This window comes from Pleurodeles waltl, chromosome 1_1 (assembly GCF_031143425.1).
Source record: "Pleurodeles waltl isolate 20211129_DDA chromosome 1_1, aPleWal1.hap1.20221129, whole genome shotgun sequence".
NCBI classification, from domain to species: domain Eukaryota; kingdom Metazoa; phylum Chordata; class Amphibia; order Caudata; family Salamandridae; genus Pleurodeles; species Pleurodeles waltl.
The window spans coordinates 794359535-794380060 of NC_090436.1; positions in this window are offsets into that span (position 1 = coordinate 794359535).

The window sequence follows — 20526 nt, forward strand, 5'->3', positions numbered from 1 at the left end:
GGTCTGTGTTCTCCGCAGGACATACTTCTAAAAATGTTCTCGCCTTGAGCAAGGTTCCCCTTGTTTGCAGGCTTAAGAGAATTATTCGCCTTTCAAGCCCACCATGCCCAGTTATTCCTCTCTGTGGCATGTCAACTAAGTTCTTTTAGGTCTTTTAGCCTGGCCTCCTACCCCAGGTTTTTGACTCAACCCTTTGCCAAACTAACCCTCCTCTTTCTCAATCTGATCTTGATCAAGCAGGTATCAGATGTCAAGGCCTTAACTTTTGTCCAATGCCCCTCCACTCCTGAAAGTTATCTTCTTCATTTCCAATGGGGACGAGTTCAACTGCTCTTCCATCATGTGCCCCTTCTTCCACAACACTCCACAGCTTTGCATTGCTGTCTAAAGGAGTACAAATTTCATACAAGCTCCCTCTACTGACCAATTCCTTAGTCCTTCATGAAGCCCCATCATGCAGCTAGCACCCCCAACATAGTCAGGTGGTCTGTTGGCTATTATCCAAAAAGGGCATCAACCTTTCCACATTTGGTGCTCATTCTGCTTGCAGTCGCATGGCCTCCAAAGCCTCCATTCTGGCTGTAGCAAGATGATATCCTAAGTGCCACTAATTGCTCTAGTGCTTCCACCTTCTGGACATTTTATTTCAGACAAATTGAACATGCAGTCAACACTTTGCTTGCCCTTAAGCATAGTGCCTTCTTGTTCTCGCTAAAAAATTAGTATTTTTCTAGCAGTGACAAGGAAATCTAGATTTTATTAAAGGCACAGAGGTAGAAATGATATGCCCTACCTTGTCCCCACTTGGTTTACTCCTACTAGCCAATAAAGTATTCTTTGTTGCACTACTGTGATCATTGTTATGAGGTTGGCATATAACATTCATGCCACGTTGCCTGATCCAGTTCCTGAGCTGATTTTTCTTTTGACATAGTATTCCACTGCCCCTTTCCTAATATTCTCTTTTCTCCTCACTTCCTGTCCTGCTTACTTGTCTATCATCACTCAATAGTTCTCTCTTTGGCAGTGCCTTGATCCATTTACTGATTACACTCCCTCTGCTTGAGCCAGCCACCCTCGCTCATCCAATTATTTATTGTGGTCTTCCTGGCAGAGTCAGCCACCCTCATTCCTCCAAAGTTTCAGAAATGTGGTTGCCTGAGTTTTTTTGTCTCCTTTCATCTTTGTTGAGTTACTCTAAAGTATCACGTGCAATTGAAAGAAATAGTCGGGCATTAACTGTTATATACACGGACATCACAATGCTTCTCAGTTGATGTATGGTTGCTGCTGGAAGTAAACAGTTAAAGAGATAAAGCCAGATACTTCCCACCTCTATGATAAAATCTATAATTTTATTGCAATGTAGAAAAATCCCAACTTGTCAGCATGAAGACGAAAAGCATTATCAGCACACACATACTGGTGGTACTGAAGAACTCCTTGGTAGAGGGTGAGATACTGCCATGACAATTTGGTCCCACTATTCAGGAGAGGGGCCTAGACAGAAAGGGAAAGTAGGATAAAGGGAAATTATGGAGGTGGGTATATGGAGTTTTCATGCTTCTGTTTGGTAAATGTTTTGTAATCAGGAAAAAAGGTAGAGGCTGTTTTGCTGGTATAGAGTTTGTGATATTCTTCAAGTTCTGCAGTTATAGGAAGAAAAAAGCTGGACTCCTGGATTTGTGGTCGCTTCATACTAATTTGGTCATGGAACTATACTAAAAGAGTACATGTGGCAGACAGTAGGGAGTGTATCTTTGAAGATGCTAACATGGTATTGTTGGGGAAAGGATGTGTTAGACGACTAATGTCAGCATCAATGCAACACCAACTTGCTGGCAGAAGAGGCCATTTTTTAGGTCGAAGCCTAGCAGACAGTGCAGCTGTCTGGTTTCCTAACAATATGTCCACCACTGCACTGCATGCCACTGCACTGTAATGTGTGCCACTGCACTCTACGCTACTCTACTCTACTCGTTTGCACTTCACCCTGTACCACACAACTGACCCTGCACCACTCCATGCAACTTCACTGTACTCTGAAACAATGTATTCTATGCCACTACACCACTGCACCCTACACCACTACACTATTCCATCAAACTCCACGCCACTGCAATCTACTGTGCACCACTCCACACCACTTGACGTCCCTGCACTCTACACCAATGCCGTCAACACAACTTCACTCAAAACCAATGCACTCCATGCCAAGATACTCTGTACCACTGTACTTCACACCACTTCACTCTACACCACTCTACTCTAGGACACTTCACTCCTGGACAGTACATTTCACGACACTCCTGTACCTCTAAGATGCTGTACACAACTCCCTCTATTCCACTCCATGCCACTTTACACTACTCTAGTCTACAACACACTACTCCACTCTGAGCCACTCCACTCTATGCCACTTCACTCCAACACTGTGCCACTCCACTACACGACAACACTACTCCACTCTATGCCATTCCACCCTCCTACACTACTCCACTCTATGCGACTCCACTCTGACAATCTGCTATACTCTACAACACTCTAGTCAACATCCTCTATGCCACCACACTGTTCTACACACTACACAACATTCTATGCCACTCAATTCTGACTCTATGCCACTCAACTCTATTCCACTATATGCCCTTTCACGACATTCTACTCCCTCCATGACATTCTAGAACATTCTACACTAATCTACTCTACATCACTCCACTCTTCTCCACTTTATGACACTCCACGGCACGCTCCTTTACCCCCACTACCTTTTAACCATGCTGAACAGCAGCCACACTGAAGTACAACATGGCTAAAACATATTTGGAAAGCCAATAGCTCTTACATGGGTGAGGCTACTGACTTTGGCAAAGCTTGTTTAGTAATCCCTATGACAGTGAATGATCTGATCCAGACCATTGGTTTGAAGTTAATAGGGATAACAAAGAAGACCATGACGACAACTGTTTAGAGGCTGCCTGGTTTGCTGATAAAATGGATGCAATTGCTATCGGAAACTATATGGAATGGTACTAGGAAATCAGTGGCAATAAACATGGCCAGGAAAGAGACAGAGTGGAATTCTGCTGCAAAAATGAAGGCACTTGTTGATAGGTATACGAGGCTAATATCTAAATGCCCATACCTCTTAGACAGGATGTGATGCAGCTATCTTTCTTAGAGATAGAGAAATACCTTATGATGTTGTTGCGGGAAAGGTGGTGGAAGAGTACACAGGCCAGAGGAGAAAGAAGTCTAAAGAGAGAGAGAGGGCAGTTGCAGAAATTAACACCAAATATGGAGGCATAGTTCATCTATTTGTTTGCCTTTAAAAGAATACGCAAGGTAACCAGTGATACCATAAAGGCTCAAAGAGGTGAACAGGCTGGAAAAAAAGACTGAAAAAGTGGAAGAAAACAGGCACAGTACAAAATCTCCTAAAGAAAGTTTAAAATAGACTTTGAGGAAATCACGAGGATGTGTCTTCATCGAAGAAGGGTGTGTATCGTTCGAGGGGGGAAAGCACTGATATATTAGAAGCAGTTTAAGGGGTGTGTTGTTTTAGCCCAGGCGGTACAGATTTTTTTTTTTTAATATATTCTGGGACGCCCTGCCTTGTCTCAAATACAGCAACTTTTTTTTGGTTTATGTATTTTTTAATAATCAGTGAGAAATAGTGCACATGTTACTTTTTTACTCTCCAAAGCTGCCGAACACATCCAAGCTAAAAGGAGAACGCCCTCCAGCTGACATGCTGAACTTTCAATAAACCTAGAAGGGGCCTGCTTGTTTCTCCTCCCAGGGGCTTCTGTTTGCCTAGCCATAATTGGGTACTGATAGCAGCAATAATAATTTGTTAGTCATTTATCATTCAGTGCAGCTTCTTTCAACAGTGGAATTGCAGCGCTCCATAAATCAGAGTTATTGTCACAATGCTTTAGAAAATGTCGCCTTGTGTAGCTCGGGTGGCTGGAGAAAGCTTTCCCCGCTGAAGACGGTGCAGACGTTTTACCACACGCAGAAAATCTTCTGCGTCTTGTCAGAGGATTACAGTATTTATATTTCATCACATCTTTGTGTTAACAAAGGGCTCTCAACGTCAGGCTAGTGAGAATGTTCCAGATTTTTTTCCTTACCGCACGCAGTTGGTTACATACCACAGTGAACATCTGACCGATGTATATAGTACAAGGACATGATTTCATTGCCCCCCCACACTTCTTTCCCAGAACAATTCCTCTACTCACACCCACAACCTTTCATGCCACACCGTCGCTACCCCTTAAACACTTGCCGGTTTTATTTTGGGAAAGAATTAGGAACCTTACATTCTCACACCCCAGCCCTATCCCCTTTTTTGTTTCACAGCTGCTTCTTTGAAAGCACACGTGGTCGATTAAGTTGCACTTATTACCGCATCACACCACAATAGTGTGCAAAAGCCCTTTGAGTCTCAGTTCAGATCAAGCGTCAGTTAATGGTAGGTGCAAATGACAGCCACTCCCAACAAGCATTTGCAATGCAATGGGTCTCGCGTTTTCTCGAGTTAGAGCTATTAGCATCGTAAATTCCTAACTGGACTTTTCTTGCCACATAAATTGCAAATGAAAGTAAAACAGTTAAGCAAACCAATTCAAAGTGCCATGGCCGCCGTGAGCGCGAAGGAGAGACACAAAAGGAAAAAGAAGTTCTCTTGCAGTCAAACGTATTGACAAACATGCAATTATCCATGTAACGGGTCGATGACAAAAGAGGTAACAAAATCACCCCAAGGAGGGACAAACATTAAGCATTTATCAATGATTCGGTGGGCGTGGTTAAAAGCCCACAGATAGATTGCAACATGTCAGAGCGCTTGCGCGCTTGATCTAAAAATTGGCAGATTGAGTGGCGTCAGAAATTACTGGTTTGTGAAGAACGTAATACTCAATGCAGAACATGTTCCATTCATGTCCCAACCCCTAACCTGCTCCACCATTTGACACATACTGGCCCGATGATAGGATGATGGCATCACTGGTATGCAGCAAAAAATAGCTCCTCCTTCAACATGCTTCCTGCTCCCATGAAATCATGTGAGCTGCCTCTATTATCTATAGTGCAGGAACAGAAGTTGGTGTGTTTTAAGTTGAACAGGTCCATAGCTACCTAGAATGAGACAATGAACTGGCCAAATTGAGAAGTACAGTCAAGCCACCCATCTGTCACTGAAATAAAGACCGAAATAGCATTAGGTGCCTCAATTAAAAATAATATTTGAAACGTCGACCAAGAAAAATGCTCAAAAACAAAAAATAAATGATTTTATGGAAAGTTCTGAAAATCAGAGGAATCAAAACTGCAAGTACTACAAAAACAGCCAAAACACCACAATACCCAAAACAACGAAATAGTAATAAATAAACATGAAAGTTATAGAAAAAGCTTAGAAAAATAATTTTCACTTATGTTTTTTTTTTTAAATCTGGAAAGGGCAAGCAAGAGGTTTCAATGTAACCTGGGGATCCCTTACAGTCCCATAGGTTGTGCAGTCAGCCAATTGGTTGTCAAAGCTTCCGATTAGTAGAGAGGTGACATGCCCATTCGAACAGTGGAAGCCAAGCTGATTGGTATCTGTTATTTTTTTGTGAATGTTTAAATTACCTGCTAACATCTATGCTTGTTTGAGAGTGGTGTAGTCGGACCTTTTCTGTTGCCATGGTGTGACTGTCCAGGATAAGTGGAATAGCTAGTAAACACTTGGCTAGAGCATACTAGTTCCTAATGAGGGTTTAAATTGCTTCTTAATCATTAATCAATTGCTAGAAGTGTTACCTGTTTTGTTTAGTAAAAAACACAGGGAACCTGCTGTCTTCAGGCTGTTTCTACCGTGTGCAGTATATTTTCGATCTTACAGTACTGAATCCCCTCTTCAGCCAAGATGGTAAACCCCACCTCATCATGGCTGGTTTCCTTATCCTTATTTGTCTAGCTTATTATTATGATTTACACTGGCTCTGCTCACCAAGAGTATGTGGTGCCACTGCGGTCGCAGACCCCCACTTTGCCTTTCAGTGATTTTGAAGGGATAGCAGTCATCGAACCTGATTGGTGGGTAGATGGCACTCTTGGTACCACAACACAGACCAAGCTAACTGCTTCAGGTTGGAGGGTAGTCCCCATCATATCATGTCTTGTTTCATCGTCTAACAGGCTTATTATCCCATTCGGTTCCTGCACAGAGGTACTGAAGATGTCCATACCCAAGCTGTCAAAATCAAAGCAATTTTGTTGAAAGTAGGTCTATTGGTCTCTTCAGTACCTCTGTGTTAGAAATGGGACCTCTAGTTGGCAGTCGGTTTGCACCCTGTCCAAGTAGGGACCCTCACTCTAGTCAGGATAAGGGAGATACCCGCTCAGATAACTCCTGCTCACCCCCTTGGTAGCTTGGCACGAGCAGTCAGGCTTATCTCAGATGCAATGCGTAAAGCATTGGCACATAACACACAGTAATAAGTGAAAACACTACAAAAGGACACCCCACCAGTTTTAGACAAATAGCCAATATTTATCTGTGTAAAACAAGACCAAAACGATAAAAATCCAACATACAGAGTTAAAGATATGAGTTTTGCAATATATACTCAAAAATACAGTTTCTTGAAGTCAAAATCTCCACCTGGGGTTATCACGGCGTCGTGATCAACAAAACCAACAGTTCAGGCTGACTGCGTTGTCATAGGCCAGCTACGGTGTTGGGGAGCCCTGCAAACGGTACCTTTGGAATTGCAGGGTGTTGTGATCCTTGCAGTGGGCTCCTGAGAGCGGAGTCGCTGGTGGCTTGGTGTTGGTTCTGGAGTTGGTGTGAGGGTCGTCGGGCCCTTGAAGTCACACACGTTGCAGATCGAGCTCTGGGCTGATGGAATCAGGAGCGCTGGCGTGGATGGCATTGGGGCTGTGATGTGCAGGACAATGTGATGTGCAGTGCCCACAGGTCACGGTGCAGACAGCGGCTCGGTGATGGCGTCTGATGACTGCAGTGAGACCAGGGACAAAGGTGCGAAACAGGGCATTGCGGCTCAGTGCGGCATCAGCAGGCCACTGTGCAGGCCTGTGGCATAGACAGTGTTGCAGAGGTTTTTCTTCTTGAACAGTACAAAACACAGTTCCCAGTGCTGTAGGAAAAGGAAACTAAAGTCTGATATCCCTGAGACTTCAAACAGGAGGCAAGCTCTACTCCAAGCCCTTGGAGAACTTTTTCAAGCAGAACACACAGCAAAGTTCACCCTTGGAACTCTTTTCAGTCAGAAGCAGCAACTGCAGGCCAGTCCAGCAAAGCAACACAACAAAGGGACAGTACTCCTCCCCCAGCTCTTCTTCTGGGCAGAGGTTGCTCTTGATTCCAGAAAGATTCTAAATGTCTGGGGTTTTGGATCTTCTTCCTAAAACCCTTTCTGCCTTTGCAGTTGGCAAACTTCAAAGCAAAGTCTCAAGTGTATGCAAAATCCTTCCTTGTCCAGGCCAGGCCCCAGACACAACCCAGGGGGTTGGAGACTGCATTGTGTGAGGGCAGGCACAGTCCTTTCAGGTGTAAGCGACCACACCTCCCTCCACTCCGCTCTAGCTGATGGCTCACCAGGATATGAAGGCTACACCTCAGATCCCTTTGTGTCACAATCTAGAGGAGAGGTGTAAACAGCCCAACTGTCAAACTGACCCAGACGGGGAATCCAGAAACATGCAGAATCACAGAATGGTTTAAGCAAGAAAATGCCTACTTTCTAAAAGTGGCATTTTCAAACCAACAACAATCCGAAAACCAACTTCACTAAAAGATGTATTTTTAAATTGTGAGTTAAAAGGCATTAAACTCCATATAAAGTGATCTAAAGTCAGCCCCCATGTTAACCTATGAGAGAGATAGGCCTTGCGACAGTGAAACCAGAGTTTGGCAGTATTTCAATGTTAGGACATGTAAAAAACACCAGCACATGTCCTACCTTTTATATACAAAGCTCCCTGCCCAGGGGGCTACCTAGGGCCTACCTTAAAGGTGCCTTACATGTAGCAAAAGGGAAGGTTTAGGCCTGGAAAGTGGGTATGCTTGCCAAGTCGAATTGGTAGTTTAAAACTGCCCACACAGACACTGCAGTGGCAGGTTTGAGCCATGAGTACAGGGCTACTTATGTGGGTGGCACAATCAGTGCCGCAGGCCTACTGGTAGCATTTGATTTATAGGCCCTAGGCACCTCTGGTGCACTTTACTAGGGACTTACCAGTAAATCAAATATGGCAATCATGGATAAACCAAACAGTACAATTTCCATAGGGGGCATTTGCACTTTAACACTGATCAGCAGTGGTAAAGTAAGCAGAAACAATAAACCTGCAAAAACAGACCTGAAAAAATAGGAGGAAGAAGGCAAAAAGTTTGGGTATAACCTTGCAAAAAGTGCCATTTCCAACACTCTGCATGGGAACATACTAGCTTCATGAGCAGCTGCAGCAAGTCTGCCCACCTTGAAGACCCAGGCCAAATCACAAAGTTAAACTTAGACTTGAAGCCTCAGGGCCTGATTCACAAGGGGGGTAAAAATACAGTGTGTATTTATATTGTTTGCCATACACAAAGAGACATTTGAGTAATATCTTTATGAGTGAGGAGTCTCCCTACATAAAAAGATAGCAAAATCCTCTTTTTATGTGCAAAGACACCGCACTTGTAAAGATACTACTCTTAAATCCCTTTGTGAATAGCAAACAATTGTAAACTTACACACAAGTGTAAGTTTACCTTTGTGAATCAGGCCCTAAGTTTAGATCTGAGAGTCTAACTTTGGAGCTGGAGTCTACGTTTAGACCTGAGATCTAGTGGCCCTATTCAGAAAGGTAAACTTCGACCTAAGGTTTCAGGTCTAAGTTTACCTTTGTGAATCAGGCCCTCTGTGTACTTGATCCCAAAGGTCTGGCTTCACCACTCTGATTGTGATGGCTGAAGGGCCACCACTTGCATTCAATGGGTGGGCAGCACTTCCACTCAGGCAGCAAAGGCCATATGCCATTTATGATGGACTGGAATACAGCAAGCCTGATGAGCCCCACATCAAATACCTAATGTACCAATGAAGAGAATACATCAGGGATCAGTTACTACATGAAATGGCTGTGATGTACAAAGTGTAACACAAGAAGCTGAGAAGATAATCAATGGATGGAAGAGAAGAGTAGTCCGCTAGTGTTATTTCAGCTGGCAGCAAACCAGCAAGAAACACTCTAAAGCTGGCAGTTCAGCTGTGGAGCTTCATTAAATGATATGCCAACAGACAAAGGAGAGGAGAGCAACAAACGATCACTGTCAAAGAGAAAGTTGATGCATTCAAGAGACTGGAGGGGAGCTGAAATGTTTTTCAAACCTCCCATGCAGGCGTGAGCAGACGCTGCTGGAAGCAAACCAGTGATGTGGGCAGTGTAGTGGACCTGCACAGAGAATAGTTTAACACTGTGTTGGTACCATCAATTAGGAGTTAATTGAAAGCAAATACTGTGAAGGCATGTTGTACAGGTGACTGACACTGCCCATCTTCCTGTCTGTGAGGAGCAGCCTTTATGCTAAGTGTTTTGCTTATTCTAGGTGCGATGAAGACAATAAGTCAGCAGTTGCCTCAGATACTGGGCAGTGGTGAGTCATTATGTGATTTTAGACTTACTATGCAATTCCATTCATGAGTGGTAACTGAGATTACTGCAACAGTGTATAAAATTAACATAGCGATAGCACTTATATTACGGGATGTTTATCTTTGGTTTATAAAATGTTTTGCATGCCTATGTGCCTGGAACGTTCTCCTAGTGAAGCAGCCGCTTTTCTGAGTGCCATCATATTTTCATGGGCCAACGAAATAAACGGCACATGAGGAAGACTCAGGCGGTCATTATGAACACGGTGGGTCGGTGGTGAACAGAATTCTGCTGTTGGTGGCGAATGGAAACCCGACATATAATGAACGAAAAACCCAAACCCTCCAAAAATCCCCAGACCACCACTCCACGCCATGACTCTGTCGGCGGGAATCCCGGACCTCCCCACCCCGTCACCGCCAAGCACACCCACATCCCGCCCTCCAAATAATGATGTACAAATCACCTCGGCGGACAGTGGAGGCCGGATGACTATTGGCGGCTGAGACCGCCACGGGCGGCAAGTGGACTCAACAGCAAGAAGTGCACACATTGGATAGGCTTCTGACCCACACACCTGACACATCCAGAACCCCATAAAACACCCCCAGACACACCCCACAATCCCTTGCAATGAAAGCAAACAAGAAGACGGAGAGCACCAGAGGCAGACAGCGAACGCCAGCATACAGGAAACGCACACCCACCCTAAGAAGAGCACCCTTACCTCGTTCCCAGTCCCAACACCATTCACCACACTCACCATGTCCCCCCCAAAAATCCACGCTTCACCGAAAGGGAGTTAAGGACCATGGTGGACGAGATCTTGAAGGTGGAGCCACAAATCTTTGGGCCGAGGTGAAGCACACACCCATCGGCAGGAAATTGGAGCTGTGGCAGACCATTGAGAACAGGGTCAATGCAGTGGTACACCATCCACGCACCAGGGACGACTTCCTGAAGAGATGGAACGACCTGCGGGGGAAGATCCGGGGCATGGCATCCAGGCACCACATCGCAGTGCAGAAGACTAGGGGAGGACCGCCACCAACACCACCCGACTACACCGACTGGGAGGAAAAGGTACTGGCCATCCTGCACCCAGAGGGACACACTGGACTCACTGGAGGAATGGACTTGGGTAAGTCATCTACAAGTACCCCATATCCACCACACCTGCAATGCATGCACCACCCCACCCCACCCACACCCACCTGGACCTACACACCACCCAGCCATAACCCACTACATCCACCCCCCTGCATGACCACAAACCCACTAACAAGCCCACATCACTCCCGCTGTGCACAGCCACCCACCCCTGCACGTACCCACAATGGAACAATACCCCCCACCACAATGCAACCCCACACTGGCGCTAAATGCAATGTCAACCTCACAAAGGCACCCTGGAAGGCCACTGAAAGTAACACCAGCACAAAATATCACAGTCCTGTTCACCTCAAACCTTCATGCATATGTAACAGACATGTCTATGTCCCCCAACAGGCACCACCACCCATGCAACCCTATCGGACGGGACAAGGAGTGCCAGTGCCCTCCAGGGAGACAGAGGCACCTCACAGGGCACTGGTGAAGGATCCCTGGACACTGATGAGCAGGCAGGCCCCTCACACAGTCCTGGACTCTCACCATTCAGCAGCCCCACCCAGGAAACCACTGTCACCCCTACCACCCAGTCAAGACCAGCAGCCCAGGGCAGGCATACCCACACCAGTGAACCCAGGGCACAGACTGGTGAAACACAGGTACAGAGGCCACAGTCTCCCACTCCCAACATGCAGGAAGGCGATGGCCCCAGTACAAGTGGTACTGCCAGACCTGTGCAGGGGACACAGGCACAGGGGGCTAGGGCAAGTGCAAGGGTCACAGTGGGCCAGGGGGGAGGCCACAGGATGGATACAGTAGCCCAGGACGTGATATCTGAGGTATTAGGGCCCTACCAACATACCCAAGACAGGTTGGCACAGATTGTGTCCACCCTGGAGCACAGGTAGAGGATGCAGCAGGAACAACACCAACAGGCCATGGAGCAGTGGAAAGAGCACAATGCCACAATGGCCACCATAGCAGGAGCACTGCTGCAGTTGGTCAAAAACCAGTCTGACACCCACACCGGACAAGAGGCCCCCACAACAGCCCCAGACAACCAGCATCAGATGACCCCAGCAGCAGAAACATCCCAGGAACTACTCTCACAGGAAACCCAAGGGCTAACCATGTCATCCCATGAAGCTCCACAGCAGGCGCCCAAACGTACTCTCAGGCCAAGATATGGCACTGGAAACCCAGTTAAGAACAAGGCCCCCTCCAACAATTGACTCAGCAACAAATGGAAAGCAACCATCCCACCCATTCATCAGCAACACTTAGCTAAGAGGTAATTTGAAGTACTGTTCAACAGAATGGACACATCAATACTACCAACAAGGACGCCACCATGTTGGTTTTGAGGACCCACCACCCTTACGACTTCCCATCACTGTAAATAGCACAATTCACTCACTTCTACCAATAAAACACATTTCACACCTGTAACACTTTCCCCTGTCTTAAATTGTGAACAAAGTGGAGTATGGATGCAACTGGCAGAGAACAACTTTATTGTCGATTCTGTGCATGACGGTAGTCCTGTGTGCCCAAATAGTGGCAAGGAGGGAAAGCATATATTTTCAGTCAGTACCATGCAGAGGTGGGCCATGTATCGCCTATCATGACCAACCCCCCATATGACAGAGCACACTGACAGTATTAGTCACTAACCCCAATAACAGGCTTAAGTCCAACACTGTTATTGTCAGTTGGTTCCTGGAATTGACATCTTCCCCTTCCTCATCATCACCATCACTCTCCTCACCTCTCTGAGGCAGCTGATCAGGACCTATAGCATCCCCCACCTCCAAGAGGGGGATAGAATGTCTCGCTGCCACGTTGTGCAGCATGCAGCAGCCCACCACTATTCTATACACCTTATCAGGCCCATAGGCCAGGGAACCCCCAGAGATATGTAGACACCGGAATCTAGCCTTCAGGAGACCTATAGTTCGCTCTATTACCCTCCTAGTACGTACATGGGCCTCATTGTAATTCCTCTCTGCATCCGTCCTGGCATTTCTCACTGGTGTCAGGAACCAACGCAAGTTTGGATAGCCAGAATCACCTACAAAATGGTGCAATTCAGACTCGTCATTGTTATGTCCCTTAGTCAGACAGGCTGGTTTTCTGCAATGTGTCAGTTAGTGACAGGCAAACTTACCTATGATCCACCCTCGGTCCTCTTGTAGTTGTTCCATCTTCTGTGGGACACTACTGTTCCTCAACACAAATGAATCATGGACTGAACCTGGAAACATGGCATTCACATGTGAAATGTACTGGTCTGCAGTACATACCAATTGGATGTTCATGGAGTGAAAGTTCTTCCTGTTTCTCTACACCTGTTCACTCACTCTTGGGGGGATGATAGCTATGTGTGTGCCATCGATGGCACCTATGACATGGGGAATGTTGGCAAAGGCATAGAAGTCAGACTTGATGGCAGGGAGGTCAGTACTTTGGGGAAACCTCACATAGGATTGCAGATGTTGTACAAATGCATTCAGAAATCTTGTCAGTACCTGGCTGAACATTGGCTGTGAAAAACAAGCACTCATGCCCACTGTCACTTGAAATGAGCCAGTGGCCAGGAAATGGAGTGTGGAGAGCACCTGCACTTCAGTTGGAATGTCATGCTGATTACGATTTCCCGGAGTTAGTGCAGGATCCAGTAATGCACAAAGGTCCTGAATAGTTGCACGTGTGAGTCTGTAAGTGATTATGATCAAACGCTCCACCATGGTCCCCATATCCACAAGTGGTCTGTACACCGATGGTGCCCTTCCTCGCCACAAGGGTCGGTACCTATGAGGGGTTACAAAAAGGAGTGGTGAAGACACATTCATAGGCACACTTGTCATCATTTGTGCACTGCATTGTTCATTGCGGTGTCTCTATAATGACTTCTACCTGACAGATATACATGTACATCACAATGTGTGTAGGTGTAGGCAAAATGTCTGCCCTCTGTTATTCTGCCCTTTCATTGTGGAAGTGACCTCATACCGCTAGCGGTTGATGTCACATCGTAAGGCGGTGTTTACCGCTGTTCGCACCCTCATTGGTTAACATGGATGTCAATGGGGAATCCTGGCGTATCATGATCGCCGCCGCCGGCAGTGATGGTGCACACCGCCGCGGAACGTATGCACGTTAGTCATCGTTTGATCACTTGACTCCTTGATCTCATGCGGACAGGTACTCCACTCTGTGTACTGCTGTGGACTGCCTCTGGCTATGGATGTCCCACGTGTTGCAGGGGAAAGGGGCCCGGCCTTCACCCATGAAGTACTGGAGAAGCTAGTGTCTTCTGGGTGGGAGTATGTCTGACCATTATGTACCTGCATTCAGCTATTTACAAGTGTCTCTCCTGTTTTGTCTCCCCATCTCTGTTCTCTTGTGTTGGTTTGGTACAGCATCAACATCAGGCGAGGGAGCTGAGGCACCGGCACGTGAGGAGGCAGCGGCCCGTGGATCCTCCGAGGCAGAGACAACCAACACCCAGGGGACCAGTGGGTGGGAGGGCGAGGGGACTTCCACGGGGGAGGCTGCTACCACAGGAGGTAGTGACTCAGAAACCTCCTTCGATGGGGGGCCCCCCGGTGGTGACAGACCCTAGTGCACACACCACTACCGTTACATCTTCCACCACCCTCATTCCATCACCGCCCTCCCTTCTGCTCCCCACTGAGTTACCCGTGCCCGCCTACCCAGAAAGGTGGGCGTCTCCTTCGCCCCAGGCACCTCCTCCCCTGCCCCAGTCAGCCCCGCTGCCCTCACAGAGGAGGCTATTGACCTCCTGAGAACCATCTCTGTAGGGCAGACAACCACCGTCAATGCCATCCAGGGGCTTGAATCAGAGGTGCAGCAGACAAATGCCTATCTGGATGGCATTCAGGTGCTGTGTCTGCCCTACAGAGATCTTTTCAGGCTCTGGCCTCCTCTTGGATGGCAGCCAGTTTCCCTGGCCATTCTGACCCCCCCTACAAGCTCCTCTACCCCTTCCAGCACCCCACTTCCTTCACCCGTCCAAAGCACACATTCAGACATGCTGTCAAGCAAATCAACACACAAGAAGCACACTTCAAAACACAAGCACCACACCTCCCACCACAAGCATTCACACAGCCAACAGACACCTGCACACACATCAACATCCACTTCCCCCAGTGTGACCACCTCTTCCGCCTCCCTGTCTGTCCCCTCTACATCCACACCCTCATGCACTGCACCTTCACTCACTGTTGCTGCTCCTTCTCCTACACTCACCACAATAGCAGACAGCAATACATGCACCACATACACCAGACCTGCACTCACCACCTCTACTGTAGTTGACACATTCAGCACACTCACCAGACTTGCAGACACCCACACAACATACATCCACACTAGCAGTCTGTCTTCTCCCACTGTGCCCACCCCCCACCTCCCAAAACAAACAAACGCACCAAGACACCCACCCAGACATCCACCACACCACAGCATACTGAGCAGTCACCTGTACCCACTACATGCACCACTACACCACATACATCCACAACCTCTGCCTCCACTCCCACGCCCTCATCCACACCCACCCCAATTGCTCCAAAGAAACTTTTCCTCTCCCGTGCTGACCTCTTCCAGCCCACTGGCCCACCCCATCTAGTCCTCAAACTTGCTCACCTCCTTGCCCTTTCAGCTCCTTCTACATCACAGCCCACCCCTGTCCGCCCTTCACATTCCTGTGCCCCTTCCCCAGATAAGAAAAAGGCCCAGACAGAGCCTAGGCCATCCAGCTCCACCCGAGCCAAACAGCCCGCACCCCCTTCAAAGGAGAAGCCCACCCCTCGACCTTCCTAACGAAAGTCAAAGTCCCACCCCCCATCAAAAAAATCCCCACCCCCACCACCCCTTGCCCCCCTTCCGTGAGGTGCCTGGATGCCCATATTGTGCCCCATTATGTGGAGTACCAAGCACTTGTGGGAGTCAGGTTTGGCCCGTTGTGGCCCATGACAATTGTCACTATACAGACTGGCCATTGGCCCTGTTTATACTGTTTGCTTCTGTGAGCTTCTGATTAAAGTTTCTGTGTGGCCTGTGTTTGGGCTGCACGCCGTTGAACCCTGATCATTTGTTTAATTTTTTATGGGTGTGGGGCTTTTGTATGTACTATGGTCAAGTTGGATTTGCCTTGTGTTGGGTAATTACCTCTTGCTGTAGGGTGTATGACTTGTGCTGCTGTGAAGGGTTGTGGGGGCGTAGCAGGGTGGGTGGAGTGGGTGGGTAGGTAACTGTGCCCTTTCCTCCCTTGTTTCGTAGGTTGCAGTACTTACCGTCACCGTCTTCGTTGGTGGAGGTATACTGCAAGGAGCAGGGCTGGCATGATCTTCAGCTCTCTATTCCATGGCTGCCGCAGCGCGTTCTGTGGGAGTCCGGCGCGTGGTTCCTTATGTTTGGTTCATTTCCACCTTGCTTTGTGTGGCCGTGGTTCCCGCCCCGGAACTGGCGGCAGAATGGTGGTTCATAATTTGATGGGCAGGTTGGGCCTTTGCGACGGCCTGTGGGCGGACTCTGTCGTCATTGTCGGCACTCCTCTCCTGGCGGTGGGTGGTTCGGGGATGCCTGTGTTTCATTTGGTTCATTATTTGGCGGTCCGGACCGCTCCTCTGTTGGCGGTTTCTACCGCCACCGCCGGCAGTGCGGAACGGACCGCCATGTTCATAATGACCACCTCAGTCTGGATTCTGCTTAAATATAATTAGAACAAGTTTGTTCTATGTTCCTCACCTGCAAATGGAGCCTCAGTCGGAACAGGCACAAACATACGATCAGCGAACAAGTCTGCACTAGGAGAGGAAGGAGTGTAAGATCTACACTGTGCATTGAAGTGCTTTGCTTTGGTAGTGCTTTGCTTCAGTTTCGGTTATTGTTATTGTTTCCGCATCGTTCTCAAGGATTTGAAGAAAGGACTACAAAATGGCTTAGTAAAGTGACAATGACTCCTCATCTGAGGGTGCAGAGTTGAAGGTTATCTTGGTTCTTTATGAAATAATATTTTTGCGAAAACAGCAAATTGATTACCAATTATAATTCGGGTAATAATTGCCTTGTAATAATTGTCTTACAAAATTGCAATTCAGGGCTAAAATGTTGAAGGATTTGACGACACCAATGTAAGGTATGAGACCAGCTTTATTAAACCTCAATGACCAACCGACTTACACCAACATACGATTCCGGAACCTCCAGCCACAGCAGCAGAGTGTCCCAGAACATGGTCAGGTAAGATACGGATGAAAGGAGACATCGTGTATCTCCCTTTGTAAATAAAAAAAACAAGACAACCCTACCAGTTTAAAAAGTAGACTTTGATTTTTTGCAAACTCCACACACAGAGCAATAAAAAAACTCACAGTAATAATCTCAAAATTTAAAAAAATTGCAAAAACAGCAACACACTATGGTCTAGTTCCTCTGATTGCGGGAAATTGATCTCGTGGTGACACCCTCCCTTCCTTTCTCTGTTTCTTTTGTTCTTCTTTTGCCCTCTTCTGACACTTATGTATGTTTCCTGTTCTATGCATGGTGGTTTTTGAGAGGGATACCTCTTTGGAAGAACTCTTTAACACAAACATACAAGCAGCCTCAACAAGGAAGGCTAGAACCTTTGAAAAAACAGGAATTATCCAGATGGTGAGGCTATACTATCCTACGTAAATACATATAGAATAAACACATTCCTAGTTGGTTACATGTGTTCATCTTTCCCTCCTATGGAGGATCTTAGTCCCAAACTCCTCAAAGAGTGGGAACAACTTTCAATCACATCTTCCTTTGGGATGGTGGATATCCTTATCAGGGATGCTGTAGATAAGAGGGACAAATCACTCCAGGATAGCCAAACTTTGGAAAAGGAGATCAGGGACACTAACCTTCCAGAGGCAATAGAGAAAAACTACATAATACTGTTCTTCAGAAATACCAACAATACAGTAAGGAAAAGAAATAACGGAAACTCATAAGAGATGTGAATTATTATAAAAGTGGTAGGGTGTTCACTTAAGCATGGAAATTTGATAGTATAAAAATTGACAAACAGGAAGACACTTACCAGAGACAGAATACTGACCTATCATCAGTTGCTTCTACTAGTGACACTGGGCCATCTAGTATCTCAAGCACAACAAATGGTGATTCAAGTGGCTCAGCTAGGGCACAGACCATTGCTGTTTGCAACAAATCTCTTTTTTAGTGGAACTAGAGAGATATCGCAAGGGTCAAACGCAACCACGCATAGGACAGGAAGCTTACATAAGCGAGTCAGAAGGGTGCAAAGGAAGAACAAATTTAACAGATGAAGAAATTGATCACCACAAGATCAATTTCTTGCAATCAGAGGAACTAAACTATAACACACAGGACCCTGCTTCTCCCCAAAATTAGATTTCTATTGTGAACCTATCTAACTTGAAACTTGATGCACAACAAATAAAGGTTCTCAATAAAGGTTTGGGGTTTGTTCCTACATCATTGCTTGATTTTTCTGAGCTATACATGAACCTTTATAAATTTATTTGTAAATGTGAACTATACACATTTTTTCAAGAGGAAAAATACAACTGTTTCTCCCATTTCCCCCAACACTGCACTGAGTGACATGACCATCAAAGACAAAGGAGATATGTAAGGAAATGGCTCCCTGTTGCAGCTACCCCCCACTTTTTGCCTGATACTAATGCTGACTTGACTGAGAAGTGTGCTGGGACCCTGCTAACCAGGCCCCAGCACCGGTGTTCTTTCACCTAAAATGTACCATTGTTTACAAAATTGGCACACCCCTGGCACACAGATAAGTCCCTTGTAAAAAGTACCAGTGGTACCAAGGGCCCTGTGACCAGGGAAGGTCCCTAAGGACTGCAGCATATGTTGTGCCACCCTAAGGGACCCCTCACCTAACACATGCACACTGCCATTGCAGATTGCCTTTTTCTCCCCACCAACTCACACAAAGTCGACATGGCATCCCCCTCAGGATGCCATGCACACAAAATACTGCCTGTGGCATAGGTAAGTCACCCCTCTAGCAGGCCTTACAGCCCTAAGGCAGGGTGCACTATACCACAGGTGAGGGCATAGCTGCATGAGAAATATGCCCCTACAGTGCCTAAGTCTATTAAAAAACATTTTAAGTACAGTTGTGGCCATATTAAGAATATGGTCTGGGAGTTTGTCAAAAACGAACTCCACAGCTCTATAATGGCTACACTGAATACTGGGAAGTTTGGTATCAAACTTCTCAGAATAATAAACCCACACTGATGCCAGGGTTGGATTTATTAAAAAATGCACACAGAGGGCATCTTAGAGATGCCCCCTGTATTTTACCCAATTGTTCAGTGCAGGACTGACTGGTCTGTGCCAGCCTGCTGCTGAGAGACGAGTTTCTGACCCCATGTGGTGAGGGCCTTTGTGCTCTCTGAGGACAGAAACAAAAGCCTGCTCTGGGTGGAGGTGCTTCACACCTCCCCCCTGCAGGAACTGTAACACCTAGCAGTGAGCCTCAAAGGCTCAGGCTTCGTGTTACAATGCCCCAGGGCACTCCAGCTAGTGGAGATGCCCACCCCCTGGACACAGCCCCCACTTTTGGCGGCAAGTCCAGGGGAGATAATGAGAAAAACAGGACAGTCAGGACAGGACAGGACAGCCCCTAAGGTGTCCTGAGCTGAGGTGACCCCTGCCTTTAGAAATCCTCCATCTTGATTTTGGAGGATTCCCCCAATAGGAATAGATATGTTCCCCCCTCCCCTCAGGGAGGAGGCACAAAGAGGGTGTAGCCACCCTCAAGGACAGTAGCCATTGGCAATTTCCCTCCCAGACCTAAACACACCCCTAAATTCAGTATTTAGGGGCTTCCCAGAACCTAGGAAACTAGATTCCTGCAACCTGAAGATGAAGAAGGACTGCTGACCTGAAGCCCTGCAGAGAAGATGGAGACACCAACTGCTTTTGCCCCAGCCCTACTGGCCTGTCTCCCCACTTTGAGAAAAACTGCAACAACGATGCGTCCCCAGGGTCCAGCGACCTCTGAAGCCTCAGAAGACTACCCTGCATCTAAAAGGACCAAGAACTCCTGAGGACAGCGGCCCTGTTGCAAAGAAACTGCAACTTTGCAACAAAGAAGCAACTTTTAAAGACCACACGTTTCCGCCGGAAGCGTGAGACTTTCCACTCTGCACCCGACGCCCCCCCCCGGCTCGACCTGCGGAAAACTAACTCTACAGGGAGGACTCCCCGGCGACTGCGACCCTGTGAGTAGCCAGAGTTCACCCCCCTGAGCCCTCCCAGCGTCGCCTGCAGAGGGAATCCAGAGGCTCCCCCTGACCGCGACTGCCTGCTTCAAAGAACCCGACGCCTGGTAAAGACACTGCACCCGCAGCCCCCAGGACCTGAAGGATCCGACCTTCAGTGCAGAAGCGACCCCCAGGTGTCCCTCTCCCTTGCCCAGGTGGTGGCTACCCCGAGCCCCCCCTTGCCTGCCTGCTTCGCTGAAGAGACCCCTGGGTCTCCCATTGAAACCAAGTGCAAACCTGACGCCTGTTTGCACTCTGCACCCGGCCGCCCCTGTGCCGCTGAGGGTGTACTTTTTGTGCTGACTTGTGTCCCCCCAGGTGCCCTACAAAACCCCCCTGGTCTGCCGTCCGAAGTCGCGGGTACTTACCTGCTGGCAGACTGGAACCGGGGCACCCGCCTTCTCCATTGAAGCCTATG